Raw genomic sequence first — 17350 nt, 5'->3', positions numbered from 1 at the left:
TTTTTTGGGGGTGGTCATGAATTATGCTCCTTTTCGCTCTAGGACGCATAGTTTAGGAGATATGAGCAAAAAAAGTTTTTCATATAAAAATTTAAATTTTTCCAGGATTTGGATGGAATTTTCGATTTTTTGGGGGTGGTCATGAATTAAGCTCCTTTTCGCTCTAGGACGCATAGTTTAGGAGATATGAGCAAAACAAGTTTTTCACATAAAAATTTAAATTTTTTCAGGATTTGGATGGAATTTTCGATTTTTTGGGGGTGGTCATGGAGCTTGCGCTCTAGGACGCATAGTTTAGGAGATATGAGCAAAAAAAGTTTTTCATATACAAATTTCAATTTTCCCAGGATATGGATGGAATTTTCGATTTTTTGGGGGTGGTCATGAATTAAGCTCCTTTTCGCTCTAGGACGCATAGTTTAGGAGATATGAGCAAAACAAATTTTTCATATAAAAATTTCAATTTTTTTTGTATTTGGATGGAATTTTCGATTTTTTGGGGGTGGTCATGAATTAAGCTCCTTTTAGCTCTAGGGCGCATAGTTTAGGAGATATGAGCAAAACAAGTTTTTCATATAAAAATTTCAATTTTTCCAGGATTTGGATGGAATTTTCGATTTTTTGGGGGTGGTCATGAATTAAGCTCCTTTTCGCTCTAGGACGCATAGTTTAGGAGATATGAGCAAAACAAGTTTTTCATATAAAAATTTCAATTTTTTCAGTATTTGGATGGAATTTTCGATTTTTTGGGGGTGGTTATGAATTAAGCTCCTTTTCGCTCTAGGACGTATAGTTTAGGAGATATGAGCAAAATAAGTTTTTCATATAAAAATTTCAATTTTTTCAGGATTTGGATGAAATTTTCGATTTTTTGGGGGTGGTCATGAATTAAGCTCCTTTTCGCTCTAGGACGCATAGTTTAGGAGATATGAGCAAAACAAGTTTTTCACATAAAAATTTCAATTTTTTTTGTATTTGGATGGAATTTTCGATTTTTTGGGGGTGGTCATGAATTAAGCTCCTTTTCGCTCTAGGACGCATAGTTTAGGAGATATGAGCAAAACAAGTTTTTCATATAAAAATTTCAATTTTTTCAGTATTTGGATGGAATTTTCGATTTTTTGGGGGTGGTTATGAATTAAGCTCCTTTTCGCTCTAGGACGTATAGTTTAGGAGATATGAGCAAAATAAGTTTTTCATATAAAAATTTCAATTTTTTCAGGATTTGGATGAAATTTTCGATTTTTTGGGGGTGGTCATGAATTAAGCTCCTTTTCGCTCTAGGACGCATAGTTTAGGAGATATGAGCAAAACAAGTTTTTCACATAAAATTTTAAATTTTTTCAGGATTTGGATGGAATTTTCGATTTTTTAGGGGTGGTCATGAATTAAGCTCCTTTTCGCTCTAGGACGCATAGTTTAGGAGATATGAGCAAAAAAAGTTTTTCATATACAAATTTCAATTTTTTCAGGATATGGATGGAATTTTCGATTTTTTGGGGGTGGTCATGAATTAAGCTCCTTTTCGCTCTAGGACGCATAGTTTAGGAGATATGAGCAAAACAAGTTTTTCATATAAAAATTTAAATTTTTTTAGTATTTGGATGGAATTTTCGATTTTTTGGGGGTGGTCATGAATTAAGCTCCTTTTAGCTCTAGGACGCATAGTTTAGGAGATATGAGCAAAACAAGTTTTTCATATAAAAATTTTAATTTTTTTAGTATTTGGATGGAATTTTCGATTTTTTGGGGGTGGTTATGAATTAAGCTCCTTTTCGCTCTAGGACGCATAGTTTAGGAGATGTGAGCAAAACAAGTTTTTCATATAAAAATTTCAATTTTTCCAGTATTTGGATGGAATTTTCGATTTTTTGGAGGTGGTCATGAATTATGCTCCTTTTCGCTCTAGGACGCATAGTTTAGGAGATATGAACAAAACAAGTTTTTCATATAAAAATTTCAATTTTTTCAGTATTTGGATGGAATTTTGCTCCTTTTCGCTCTAGGACGCATAGTTCGCTCTAGGACGCATAGCTCCTTTTCGCTCTAGGACGCATAGTTTAGGAGATATGAGCAAAACAAATTTTTCATATAAAAATTTCAATTTTTTTAGTATTTCGATGGAATTTTCGATTTTTTGGGGGTGGTCATGAATTAAGCTCCTTTTAGCTCTAGGACGCATAGTTTAGGAGATATGAGCAAAACAAGTTTTTCATATAAAAATTTCAATTTTTCCAGGATTTGGATGGAATTTTCGATTTTTTGGGGGTGGTCATGAATTAAGCTCCTTTTCGCTCTAGGACGCATAGTTTAGGAGATATGAGCAAAACAAGTTTTTCATATAAAAATTTCTATTTTTTCAGTATTTGGATGGAATTTTCGATTTTTTGGGGGTGGTCATGAATTAAGCTCCTTTTCGCTCTAGGACGCATAGTTTAGGAGATATGAGCAAAACAAGTTTTTCATATAAAAATTTCAATTTTTTTAGTATTTGGATGGAATTTTCGATTTTTTGGGGGTGGTCATGAATTAAGCTCCTTTTCGCTCTAGGACGCATAGTTTAGGAGATATGAGCAAAAAAAGCTTTTCATATACAAAATTCAATTTTTTCAGTATTTGGATGGAATTTTTGATTTTTTGGGGGTGGTCATGAATTAAGCTCCTTTTCGCTCTAGGACGCATAGTTTAGGAGATATGAGCAAAACAAGTTTTTCATATAAAAATTTCAATTTTTCCAGGATTTGGATGGAATTTTCGATTTTTTGGGGGTGGTCATGAATTAAGCTCCTTTTCGCTCTAGGACGCATAGTTTAGGAGATATGAGCAAAACAAGTTTTTCATATAAAAATTTAAATTTTTTTCAGTATTTGGATGGAATTTTCGACTTTTTGGGTGTGGTCATGAATTAAGCTCCTTTTCGCTCTAGGACGCATAGTTTAGGAGATATGAGCAAAACAAGTTTTTCATATAAAATTTCAATTTTTTCAGTATTTGGATGGAATTTTCGATTTTTTGGGTGTGGTCATGAATTAAGCTCCTTTTCGCTCTAGGACGCATAGTTTAGGAGATATAAGCAAAACAAGTTTTTCATATAAAAATTTCAATTTTTTCAGTATTTGGATGGAATTTTCGATTTTTTGGGGGTGGTCATGAATTAAGCTCCTTTTCGCTCTAGGACGCATAGTTTAGGAGATATGAGCAAAACAAGTTTTTCATATAAAAATTTTAATTTTTTTAGTATTTGGATGGAATTTTCGATTTTTTGGGGGTGGTTATGAATTAAGCTCCTTTTCGCTCTAGGACGCATAGTTTAGGAGATATGAGCAAAAAAAGTTTTTCATATACAAATTTCAATTTCTTCAGTATTTGGATGGAATTTTCGATTTTTTGGGGGTGGTCATGAGTTATGCTCCTTTTCGCTCTAGGACGCATAGTTTAGGAGATATGAGCAAAATAAGTTTTTCATATAAAAATTTCAATTTTTTTAGTATTTGGATGGAATTTTCGATTTTTTGGGGGTGGTCATGAATTAAGCTCCTTTTCGCTCTAGGACGCATAGTTTAGGAGATATGAGCAAAACAAGTTTTTCACATAAAAATTTAAATTTTTTCAGGATTTGGATGGAATTTTCGATTTTTTTTGGGGGTGGTCATGAATTAAGCTCCTTTTCGCTCTAGGACGCATAGTTTAGGAGATATGAGCAAAATAAGTTTTTCATATAAAAATTTAAATTTTTTCAGTATTTGGATGGAATTTTCGACTTTTTGGGTGTGGTCATGAATTAAGCTCCTTTTCGCTCTAGGACGCATAGTTTAGGAAAGGAGTTTAAGCTCCTATTAGCTCTAGGACGCATAGTTTAGGAGATATGAGCAAAACAAGTTTTTCATATAAAAATTTCAATTTTTTCAGTATTTGGATGGAATTTTCGATTTTTTGGGGGTGGTCATGAATTAAGCTCCTTTTCGCTCTAGGACGCATAGTTTAGGAGATATGAGCAAAACAAGTTTTTCACATAAAAATTTCATTTTTTTCAGGATTTGGATGGAATTTTCGATTTTTTGGGGGTGGTCATGAATTAAGCTCCTTTTCGCTCTAGGACGCATAGTTTAGGAGATATGAGCAAAACAAGTTTTTTATATAAAATTTCAATTTTTTCAGTATTTGGATGGAATTTTCGATTTTTTGGGTGTGGTCATGAATTAAGCTCCTTTTCGCTCTAGGACGCATAGTTTAGGAGATATAAGCAAAACAAGTTTTTCATATAAAAATTTCAATTTTTTCAGTATGTGGATGGAATTTTCGATTTTTTGGGGGTGGTCATGAATTAAGCTCCTTTTCGCTCTAGGACGCATAGTTTAGGAGATATGAGCAAAACAAGTTTTTCATATAAAAATTTCAATTTTTTTGTATTTGGATGGAATTTTCGATTTTTTGGGGGTGGTCATGAATTATGCTCCTTTTCGCTCTAGGACGCATAGTTTAGGAGATATGAGCAAAATAAGTTTTTCATATAAAAATTTCAATTTTTTCAGTATTTGGATGGAATTTTCGATTTTTTGGGGGTGGTCATGAATTAAGCTCCTTTTCGCTCTAGGACGCATAGTTTAGGAGATATGAGCAAAACAAGTTTTTCATATAAAAATTTCAATTTTTTTAGTATTTGGATTGAATTTTCGATTTTTTGGGGGTGGTTATTAATTAAGCTCCTTTTCGCTCTAGGACGCATAGTTTAGGAGATATGAGCAAAACAAGTTTTTCATATAAAAATTTCAATTTTTTTAGTATTTGGATTGAATTTTCGATTTTTTGGGGGTGGTTATGAATTAAGCTCCTTTTCGCTCTAGGACGCATAGTTTAGGAGATATGAGCAAAACAAGTTTTTCATATAAAAATTTCAATTTTTTTAGTATTTGGATGGAATTTTCGATTTTTTGGGGGTGGTCATGAATTAAGCTCCTTTTCGCTCTAGGACGCATAGTTTAGGAGATATGAGCAAAACAAGTTTTTCATATAAAAATTTCAATTTTTTCAGGATTTGGATGGAATTTTCGATTTTTTGGGTGTGGTCATGAATTAAGCTCCTTTTCGCTCTAGGACGCATAGTTTAGGAGATATGAGCAAAACAAGTTTTTCATATAAAAATTTAAATTTTTTTAGTATTTGGATGGAATTTTCGATTTTTTGGGGGTGGTCATGAATTAAGCTCCTTTTCGCTCTAGGACGCATAGTTTAGGAGATATGAGCAAAAAAAGCTTTTCATATACAAAATTCAATTTTTTCAGTATTTGGATGGAATTTTTGATTTTTTGGGTGTGGTCATGAATTAAGCTCCTTTTCGCTCTAGGACGCATAGTTTAGGAGATATGAGATTTGGATGGAATTTTCGATTTTTTGGGGGTGGTCATGAATTAAGCTCCTTTTCGCTCTAGGACGCATAGTTTAGGAGATATGAGCAAAACAAGTTTTTCATATAAAAATTTAAATTTTTTTAGTATTTGGATGGAATTTTTGATTTTTTGGGGGTGGTCATGAATTAAGCTCCTTTTAGCTCTAGGACGCATAGTTTAGGAGATATGAGCAAAACAAATTTTTCATATAAAAATTTCAATTTTTTTAGTATTTGGATGGAATTTTCGATTTTTTGGGGGTGGTCATGAATTAAGCTCCTTTTCGCTCTAGGACGCATAGTTTAGGAGATATGAGCAAAACAAGTTTTTCATATAAAAATTTCAATTTTTCCAGGATTTGGATGGAATTTTCGATTTTTTGGGGGTGGTCATGAATTAAGCTCCTTTTCGCTCTAGGACGCATAGTTTAGGAGATATGAGCAAAACAAGTTTTTCATATAAAAATTTCAATTTTTTCAGGATTTGGATGGAATTTTCGAGTTTTTGGGTGTGGTCATGAATTAAGCTCCTTTTCGCTCTAGGACGCATAGTTTAGGAGATATAAGCAAAACAAGTTTTTCATATAAAAATTTCAATTTTTTTGTATTTGGATGGAATTTTCGATTTTTTGGGGGTGGTCATGAATTATGCTCCTTTTCGCTCTAGGACGCATAGTTTAGGAGATATGAGCAAAAAAAGTTTTTCATATAAAAATTTAAATTTTTCCAGGATTTGGATGGAATTTTCGATTTTTTGGGGGTGGTCATGAATTAAGCTCCTTTTCGCTCTAGGACGCATAGTTTAGGAGATATGAGCAAAACAAGTTTTTCACATAAAAATTTAAATTTTTTCAGGATTTGGATGGAATTTTCGATTTTTTGGGGGTGGTCATGGAGCTTGCGCTCTAGGACGCATAGTTTAGGAGATATGAGCAAAAAAAGTTTTTCATATACAAATTTCAATTTTCCCAGGATATGGATGGAATTTTCGATTTTTTGGGGGTGGTCATGAATTAAGCTCCTTTTCGCTCTAGGACGCATAGTTTAGGAGATATGAGCAAAACAAATTTTTCATATAAAAATTTCAATTTTTTTTGTATTTGGATGGAATTTTCGATTTTTTGGGGGTGGTCATGAATTAAGCTCCTTTTAGCTCTAGGGCGCATAGTTTAGGAGATATGAGCAAAACAAGTTTTTCATATAAAAATTTCAATTTTTCCAGGATTTGGATGGAATTTTCGATTTTTTGGGGGTGGTCATGAATTAAGCTCCTTTTCGCTCTAGGACGCATAGTTTAGGAGATATGAGCAAAACAAGTTTTTCATATAAAAATTTCAATTTTTTCAGTATTTGGATGGAATTTTCGATTTTTTGGGGGTGGTTATGAATTAAGCTCCTTTTCGCTCTAGGACGTATAGTTTAGGAGATATGAGCAAAATAAGTTTTTCATATAAAAATTTCAATTTTTTCAGGATTTGGATGAAATTTTCGATTTTTTGGGGGTGGTCATGAATTAAGCTCCTTTTCGCTCTAGGACGCATAGTTTAGGAGATATGAGCAAAACAAGTTTTTCACATAAAAATTTCAATTTTTTTTGTATTTGGATGGAATTTTCGATTTTTTGGGGGTGGTCATGAATTAAGCTCCTTTTCGCTCTAGGACGCATAGTTTAGGAGATATGAGCAAAACAAGTTTTTCATATAAAAATTTCAATTTTTTCAGTATTTGGATGGAATTTTCGATTTTTTGGGGGTGGTTATGAATTAAGCTCCTTTTCGCTCTAGGACGTATAGTTTAGGAGATATGAGCAAAATAAGTTTTTCATATAAAAATTTCAATTTTTTCAGGATTTGGATGAAATTTTCGATTTTTTGGGGGTGGTCATGAATTAAGCTCCTTTTCGCTCTAGGACGCATAGTTTAGGAGATATGAGCAAAACAAGTTTTTCACATAAAATTTTAAATTTTTTCAGGATTTGGATGGAATTTTCGATTTTTTAGGGGTGGTCATGAATTAAGCTCCTTTTCGCTCTAGGACGCATAGTTTAGGAGATATGAGCAAAAAAAGTTTTTCATATACAAATTTCAATTTTTTCAGGATATGGATGGAATTTTCGATTTTTTGGGGGTGGTCATGAATTAAGCTCCTTTTCGCTCTAGGACGCATAGTTTAGGAGATATGAGCAAAACAAATTTTTCATATAAAAATTTCAATTTTTTTAGTATTTGGATGGAATTTTCGATTTTTTGGGGGTGGTCATGAATTAAGCTCCTTTTAGCTCTAGGACGCATAGTTTAGGAGATATGAGCAAAACAAGTTTTTCATATAAAAATTTCTATTTTTTCAGTATTTGGATGGAATTTTCGATTTTTTGGGGGTGGTAATGAATTAAGCTCCTTTTCGCTCTAGGACGCATAGTTTAGGAGATATGAGCAAAACAAATTTTTCATAAAAAAATTTCAATTTTTTTAGTATTTGGATGGAATTTTCGATTTTTTGGGGGTGGTCATGAATTAAGCTCCTTTTAGCTCTAGGACGCATAGTTTAGGAGATATGAGCAAAACAAGTTTTTCATATAAAAATTTCAATTTTTCCAGGATTTGGATGGAATTTTCGATTTTTTGGGGGTGGTCATGAATTATGCTCCTTTTCGCTCTAGGACGCATAGTTTAGGAGATATGAGCAAAAAAAGTTTTTCATATACAAATTTCAATTTTTTCAGGATATGGATGGAATTTTCGATTTTTTGGGGGTGGTCATGAATTAAGCTCCTTTTCGCTCTAGGACGCATAGTTTAGGAGATATGAGCAAAACAAGTTTTTCACATAAAAATTTCAATTTTTCCAGTATTTGGATGGAATTTTCGATTTTTTGTGGGTGGTCATGAATTAAGCTCCTTTTCGCTTTAGGACGCATAGTTTAGGAGATATGAGCAAAACAAGTTTTTCACATAAAAATTTCAATTTTTTCAGGATTTGGATGGAATTTTCGATTTTTTGGGGGTGGTCATGAATTAAGCTCCTTTTCGCTCTAGGACGCATAGTTTAGGAGATATGAGCAAAACAAGTTTTTCATATAAAAATTTCAATTTTTTTAGTATTTGGATGGAATTTTCGATTTTTTGGGGGTGGTCATGAATTAAGCTCCTTTTCGCTCTAGGACGCATAGTTTAGGAGATATGAGCAAAACAAGTTTTTCATATAAAAATTTCAATTTTTTCAGGATTTGGATGGAATTTTCGATTTTTTGGGTGTGGTCATGAATTAAGCTCCTTTTCGCTCTAGGACGCATAGTTTAGGAGATATGAGCAAAACAAGTTTTTCATATAAAAATTTAAATTTTTTTAGTATTTGGATGGAATTTTTGATTTTTTGGGGGTGGTCATGAATTAAGCTCCTTTTCGCTCTAGGACGCATAGTTTAGGAGATATGAGATTTGGATGGAATTTTCGATTTTTTGGGGGTGGTCATGAATTAAGCTCCTTTTCGCTCTAGGACGCATAGTTTAGGAGATATGAGCAAAAAAAGCTTTTCATATACAAAATTCAATTTTTTCAGTATTTGGATGGAATTTTTGATTTTTTGGGTGTGGTCATGAATTAAGCTCCTTTTCGCTCTAGGACGCATAGTTTAGGAGATATGAGATTTGGATGGAATTTTCGATTTTTTGGGGGTGGTCATGAATTAAGCTCCTTTTCGCTCTAGGACGCATAGTTTAGGAGATATGAGCAAAACAAGTTTTCCATATAAAAATTTCAATTTTTTTAGTATTTGGATGGAATTTTCGATTTTTTGGGGGTGGTCATGAATTAAGCTCCTTTTCGCTCTAGGACGCATAGTTTAGGAGATATGAGCAAAACAAGTTTTTCATATAAAAATTTCAATTTTTCCAGGATTTGGATGGAATTTTCGATTTTTTGGGGGTGGTCATGAATTAAGCTCCTTTTCGCTCTAGGACGCATAGTTTAGGAGATATGAGCAAAACAAGTTTTTCATATAAAAATTTCAATTTTTTCAGTATTTGGATGGAATTTTGCTCCTTTTCGCTCTAGGACGCATAGTTCGCTCTAGGACGCATAGCTCCTTTTCGCTCTAGGACGCATAGTTTAGGAGATATGAGCAAAACAAATTTTTCATATAAAAATTTCAATTTTTTCAGTATTTGGATGGAATTTTCGATTTTTTGGGGGTGGTCATGAATTAAGCTCCTTTTCGCTCTAGGACGCATAGTTTAGGAGATATGAGCAAAACAAATTTTTCATATAAAAATTTCAATTTTTTTTGTATTTGGACGCATAGTTTAGGAGATATGAGCAAAACAAGTTTTTCATATAAAAATTTCAATTTTTTCAGTATTTGGATGGAATTTTGCTCCTTTTCGCTCTAGGACGCATAGTTCGCTCTAGGACGCATAGCTCCTTTTCGCTCTAGGACGCATAGTTTAGGAGATATGAGCAAAACAAATTTTTCATATAAAAATTTCAATTTTTTCAGTATTTGGATGGAATTTTCGATTTTTTGGGGGTGGTCATGAATTAAGCTCCTTTTCGCTCTAGGACGCATAGTTTAGGAGATATGAGCAAAACAAATTTTTCATATAAAAATTTCAATTTTTTTTGTATTTGGATGGAATTTTCGATTTTTTGGGGGTGGTCATGAATTAAGCTCCTTTTAGCTCTAGGGCGCATAGTTTAGGAGATATGAGCAAAACAAGTTTTTCATATAAAAATTTCAATTTTTCCAGGATTTGGATGGAATTTTCGATTTTTTGGGGGTGGTCATGAATTAAGCTCCTTTTCGCTCTAGGACGCATAGTTTAGGAGATATGAGCAAAACAAGTTTTTCATATAAAAATTTCAATTTTTTTAGTATTTCGATGGAATTTTCGATTTTTTGGGGGTGGTTATGAATTAAGCTCCTTTTCGCTCTAGGACGTATAGTTTAGGAGATATGAGCAAAATAAGTTTTTCATATAAAAATTTCAATTTTTTCAGGATTTGGATGAAATTTTCGATTTTTTGGGGGTGGTCATGAATTAAGCTCCTTTTCGCTCTAGGACGCATAGTTTAGGAGATATGAGCAAAACAAGTTTTTCACATAAAAATTTCAATTTTTTTTGTATTTGGATGGAATTTTCGATTTTTTGGGGGTGGTCATGAATTAAGCTCCTTTTCGCTCTAGGACGCATAGTTTAGGAGATATGAGCAAAACAAGTTTTTCATATAAAAATTTCAATTTTTTCAGTATTTGGATGGAATTTTCGATTTTTTGGGGGTGGTTATGAATTAAGCTCCTTTTCGCTCTAGGACGTATAGTTTAGGAGATATGAGCAAAATAAGTTTTTCATATAAAAATTTCAATTTTTTCAGGATTTGGATGAAATTTTCGATTTTTTGGGGGTGGTCATGAATTAAGCTCCTTTTAGCTCTAGGACGCATAGTTTAGGAGATATGAGCAAAACAAGTTTTTCATATAAAAATTTCAATTTTTCCAGGATTTGGATGGAATTTTCGATTTTTTTGGGGGTGGTCATGAATTATGCTCCTTTTCGCTCTAGGACGCATAGTTTAGGAGATATGAGCAAAATAAGTTTTTCATATAAAAATTTCAATTTTTTCAGTATTTTGATGGAATTTTCAACTTTTTGGGTGTGGTCATGAATTAAGCTCCTTTTCGCTCTAGGACGCATAGTTTAGGAGATATGAGCAAAACAAGTTTTTCACATAAAAATTTCAATTTTTTCAGGATTTGGATGGAATTTTCGATTTTTTGGGGGTGGTCATGAATTAAGCTCCTTTTCGCTCTAGGACGCATAGTTTAGGAGATATGAGCAAAACAAGTTTTTCATATAAAATTTCAATTTTTTTAGTATTTGGATGGAATTTTCGATTTTTTGGGGATGGTCATGAATTAAGCTCCTTTTCGCTCTAGGACGCATAGTTTAGGAGATATGAGCAAAACAAGTTTTTCATATAAAAATTTCAATTTTTCCAGGATTTGGATGGAATTTTCGATTTTTTGAGGGGTGGTCATGAATTAAGCTCATTTTCGCTCTAGGACGCATAGTTTAGGAGATATGAGCAAAACAAGTTTTTCATATAAAAATTTCTATTTTTTTCAGTATTTGGATGGAATTTTCGATTTTTTGGGGGTGGTCATGAATTAAGCTCCTTTTCGCTCTAGGACGCATAGTTTAGGAGATATGAGCAAAATAAGTTTTTCATATAAAAATTTAAATTTTTTCAGTATTTGGATGGAATTTTCGACTTTTTGGGTGTGGTCATGAATTAAGCTCCTTTTCGCTCTAGGACGCATAGTTTAGGAGATATGAGCAAAACAAGTTTTTCATATAAAATTTCAATTTTTTCAGTATTTGGATGGAATTTTCGATTTTTTGGGTGTGGTCATGAATTAAGCTCCTTTTCGCTCTAGGACGCATAGTTTAGGAGATATAAGCAAAACAAGATTTTCATATAAAAATTTCAATTTTTCCAGGATTTGGATGGAATTTTCGATTTTTTGGGGGTGGTCATGAATTAAGCTCCTTTTCGCTCTAGGACGCATAGTTTAGGAGATATGAGCAAAACAAGTTTTTCATATAAAAATTTCTATTTTTTCAGTATTTGGATGGAATTTTCGATTTTTTGGGGGTGGTCATGAATTAAGCTCCTTTTCGCTCTAGGACGCATAGTTTAGGAGATATGAGCAAAACAAGTTTTTCATATAAAAATTTCAATTTTTTTAGTATTTGGATGGAATTTTCGATTTTTTGGGGGTGGTTATGAATTAAGCTCCTTTTCGCTCTAGGACGGATAGTTTAGGAGATATGAGCAAAACAAGTTTTTCATATAAAAATTTCAATTTTTTCAGGATTTGGATGGAATTTTCGATTTTTTGGGTGTGGTCATGAATTAAGCTCCTTTTCGCTCTAGGACGCATAGTTTAGGAGATATGAGCAAAACAAGTTTTTCATATAAAAATTTCAATTTTTCCAGTATTTGGATGGAATTTTCGATTTTTTGTGGGTGGTCATGAATTAAGCTCCTTTTCGCTCTAGGACGCATAGTTTAGGAGATATGAGCAAAATAAGTTTTTCATATAAAAATTTCAGTTTTTTCAGTATTTGGATGGGATTTTCGATTTTTTGGAGGTGGTCATGAATTATGCTCCTTTTCGCTCTAGGACGCATAGTTTAGGAGATATGAACAAAACAAGTTTTTCATATAAAAATTTCAATTTTTTCAGTATTTGGATGGAATTTTGGATTTTTTGGGGGTGGTCATGAATTAAGCTCCTTTTCGCTCTAGGACGCATAGTTTAGGAGATATGAGCAAAACAAGTTTTCCATATAAAAATTTCAATTTTTCAGTATTTGGATGGAATTTTCGATTTTTTGGGGGTGGTTATGAATTAAGCTCCTTTTCGCTCTAGGACGCATAGTTTAGGAGATATGAGCAAAATAAGTTTTTCATATAAAAATTTAAATTTTTTCAGGATTTGGATGGAATTTTCGATTTTTTGGGGGTGGTCATGAATTAAGCTCCTTTTCGCTCTAGGACGCATAGTTTAGGAGATATGAGCAAAACAAGTTTTTCATATAAACATTTCAATTTTTCCAGGATTTGGATGGAATTTTCGATTTTTTGGGGGTGGTCATGAATTAAGCTCCTTTTCGCTCTAGGACGCATAGTTTAGGAGATATGAGCAAAATAAGTTTTTCATATAAAAATTTCAATTTTTTCAGTATTTGGATGGAATTTTCGACTTTTTGGGTGTGGTCATGAATTAAGCTCCTTTTCGCTCTAGGACGCATAGTTTAGGAGATATGAGCAAAACAAGTTTTTCACATAAAAATTTCAATTTTTTCAGGATTTGGATGGAATTTTCGATTTTTTGGGGGTGGTCATGAATTAAGCTCCTTTTCGCTCTAGGACGCATAGTTTAGGAGATATGAGCAAAACAAGTTTTTCATATAAAATTTAAATTTTTTCAGTATTTGGATGGAATTTTCGATTTTTTGGGTGTGGTCATGAATTAAGCTCCTTTTCGCTCTAGGACGCATAGTTTAGGAGATATGAGCAAAACAAGTTTTTCACATAAAAATTTCAATTTTTTCAGGATTTGGATGGAATTTTCGATTTTTTGGGTGTGGTCATGAATTAAGCTCCTTTTCGCTCTAGGACGCATAGTTTAGGAGATATGAGCAAAACAAATTTTTCATATAAAAATTTCAATTTTTTTAGTATTTCGATGGAATTTTCGATTTTTTGGGGGTGGTCATGAATTAAGCTCCTTTTCGCTCTAGGACGCATAGTTTAGGAGATATGAGCAAAACAAATTTTTCATAAAAAAATTTCAATTTTTTTAGTATTTGGATGGAATTTTCGATTTTTTGGGGGTGGTCATGAATTAAGCTCCTTTTAGCTCTAGGACGCATAGTTTAGGAGATATGAGCAAAACAAGTTTTTCAAATAAAAATTTCTATTTTTTCAGTATTTGGATGGAATTTTCGATTTTTTTTTCGCTCTAGGACGCATAGTTTAGAAGATATGAGCAAAACAAGTTTTTCATATAAAAATTTCAATTTTTTTAGTATTTGGATGGAATTTTCGATTTTTTGGGGGTGGTCACGAATTAAGCTCCTTTTAGCTCTAGGACGCATAGTTTAGGAGATATGAGCAAAACAAGTTTTTCATATAAAAATTTCAATTTTTCCAGGATTTGGATGGAATTTTCGATTTTTTGGGGGTGGTCATGAATTAAGCTCCTTTTCGCTCTAGGACGCATAGTTTAGGAGATATGAGCAAAACAAGTTTTTCATATAAAAATTTCTATTTTTTCAGTATTTGGATGGAATTTTCGATTTTTTGGGGGGTGGTCATGAATTAAGCTCCTTTTCGCTCTAGGACGCATAGTTTAGGAGATATGAGCAAAACAAGTTTTTCATATAAAAATTTCAATTTTTTTAGTATTTGGATGGATTTTTCGATTTTTTGGGGGTGGTCATGAATTAAGCTCCTTTTAGCTCTAGGACGCATAGTTTAGGAGATATGAGCAAAACAAGTTTTTCATATAAAAATTTCAATTTTTCCGGGATTTGGATGGAATTTTCGATTTTTTGGGGGTGGTCATGAATTAAGCTCCTTTTCGCTCTAGGACGCATAGTTTAGGAGATATGAGCAAAACAAGTTTTTCACATAAAAATTTAAATTTTTTCAGGATTTGGATGGAATTTTCGATTTTTTGGGGGTGGTCATGAATTAAGCTCCTTTTCGCTCTAGGACGCATAGTTTAGGAGATATGAGCAAAACAAGTTTTTCATATAAAATTTCAATTTTTCCAGGATATGGATGGAATTTTCGATTTTTTGGGTGTGGTCATGAATTAAGCTCCTTTTCGCTCTAGGACGCATAGTTTAGGAGATATAAGTAAAACAAGTTTTTCATATAAAAATTTCAATTTTTTCAGTATTTGGATGGAATTTTCGATTTTTTGGGGGTGGTCATGAATTAAGCTCCTTTTCGCTCTAGGACGCATAGTTTAGGAGATATGAGCAAAACAAGTTTTTCATATAAAAATTTCAATTTTTTTAGTATTTGGATGGAATTTTCGATTTTTTGGGGGTGGTTATGAATTAAGCTCCTTTTCGCTCTACGACGCATAGTTTAGGAGATATGAGCAAAAAAAGTTTTTCATATACAAATTTCAATTTTTTCAGTATTTGGATGGAATTTTCGATTTTTTGGGGGTGGTCATGAATTATGCTCCTTTTCGCTCTAGGACGCATAGTTTAGGAGATATGAGCAAAATAAGTTTTTCATATAAAAATTTCAATTTTTTCAGGATTTGGATGAAATTTTCGATTTTTTGGGGGTGGTCATGAATTAAGCTCCTTTTCGCTCTAGGACGCATAGTTTAGGAGATATGAGCAAAACAAGTTTTTCATATAAAAATTTCTATTTTTTTCAGTATTTGGATGGTCATGAATTAAGCTCCTTTTCGCTCTAGGACGCATAGTTTAGGAGATATGAGCAAAACAAATTTTTCATATAAAAATTTCAATTTTTTTAGTATTTGGATGGAATTTTCGATTTTTTGGGGGTGGTCATGAATTAAGCTCCTTTTAGCTCTAGGACGCATAGTTTAGGAGATATGAGCAAAACAAGTTTTTCATATAAAAATTTCAATTTTTCCAGGATTTGGATGGAATTTTCGATTTTTTGGGGGTGGTCATGAATTAAGCTCCTTTTCGCTCTAGGACGCATAGTTTAGGAGATATGAGCAAAACAAGTTTTTCATATAAAAATTTCAATTTTTTCAGTATTTGGATGGAATTTTCGATTTTTTGGGGGTGGTCATGAATTAAGCTCCTTTTCGCTCTAGGACGCATAGTTTAGGAGATATGAGCAAAACAAGTTTTTCATATAAAAATTTCAATTTTTTCAGTATTTGGATGGAATTTTCGATTTTTTGGGGGTGGTCATGAATTAAGCTCCTTTTCGCTCTAGGACGCATAGTTTAGGAGATATGAGCAAAACAAGTTTTTCATATAAAAATTTAAATTTTTCCAGGATTTGGATGGAATTTTCGATTTTTTGGGGGTGGTTATGAATTAAGCTCCTTTTCGCTCTAGGACGCATAGTTTAGGAGATATGAGCAAAACAAGTTTTTCATATAAAAATTTCAATTTTTTCAGGATTTGGATGGAATTTTCGATTTTTTTGAGTGTGGTCATGAATTAAGCTCCTTTTCGCTCTAGGACGCATAGTTTAGGAGATATGAGTAAAACAAGTTTTTCATATAAAAATTTCAATTTTTCCAGTATTTGGATGGAATTTTCGATTTTTTGTGGGTGGTCATGAATTAAGCTCCTTTTCGCTCTAGGACGCATAGTTTAGGAGATATGAGCAAAATAAGTTTTTCATATAAAAATTTCAGTTTTTTCAGTATTTGGATGGGATTTTCGATTTTTTGGAGGTGGTCATGAATTATGCTCCTTTTCGCTCTAGGACGCATAGTTTAGGAGATATGAACAAAACAAGTTTTTCATATAAAAATTTCAATTTTTTCAGTATTTGGATGGAATTTTCGATTTTTTGGGGGTGGTCATGAATTAAGCTCCTTTTCGCTCTAGGACGCATAGTTTAGGAGATATGAGCAAAACAAGTTTTTCATATAAACATTTCAATTTTTCCAGGATTTGGATGGAATTTTCGATTTTTTGGGGGTGGTCATGAATTAAGCTCCTTTTCGCTCTAGGACGCATAGTTTAGGAGATATGAGCAAAACAAGTTTATCATATAAAAATTTCAATTTTTTCAGTATTTGGATGGAATTTTCGATTTTTTGGGGGTGGTCATGAATTAAGCTCCTTTTCGCTCTAGGACGCATAGTTTAGGAGATATGAGCAAAACAAGTTTTTCACATAAAAATTTCAATTTTTTCAGTATTTGGATGGAATTTTCGATTTTTTGGGGGTGGTCATGAATTAAGCTCCTTTTCGCTCTAGGACGCATAGTTTAGCAGATATGAGCAAAACAAGTTTTTCATATAAAAATTTCAATTTGTTTAGTATTTGGATGGAATTTTCGATTTTTTGGGGGTGGTCATGAATTAAGCTCCTTTTCGCTCTAGGACGCATAGTTTAGGAGATATGAGCAAAAAAAGTTTTTCATATACAAAATTCAATTTTTTCAGTATTTGGATGGAATTTTTGATTTTTTGGGTGTGGTCATGAATTAAGCTCCTTTTCGCTCTAGGACGCATAGTTTAGGAGATATGAGCAAAAAAAGTTTTTCATATACAAATTTCAATTTTTCCAGGATTTGGATGGAATTTTCGATTTTTTGGGGGTGGTCATGAATTAAGCTCCTTTTCGCTCTAGGACGCATAGTTTAGGAGATATGAGCAAAACAAGTTTTTCATATAAAAATTTCAATTTTTTTAGTATTTGGATGGAATTTTC

This window comes from Haematobia irritans, chromosome 4, assembly GCF_050003625.1.
Source record: "Haematobia irritans isolate KBUSLIRL chromosome 4, ASM5000362v1, whole genome shotgun sequence".
Lineage (NCBI taxonomy): Eukaryota > Metazoa > Arthropoda > Insecta > Diptera > Muscidae > Haematobia > Haematobia irritans.
Note: the sequence above shows the minus strand (reverse complement) of the source record.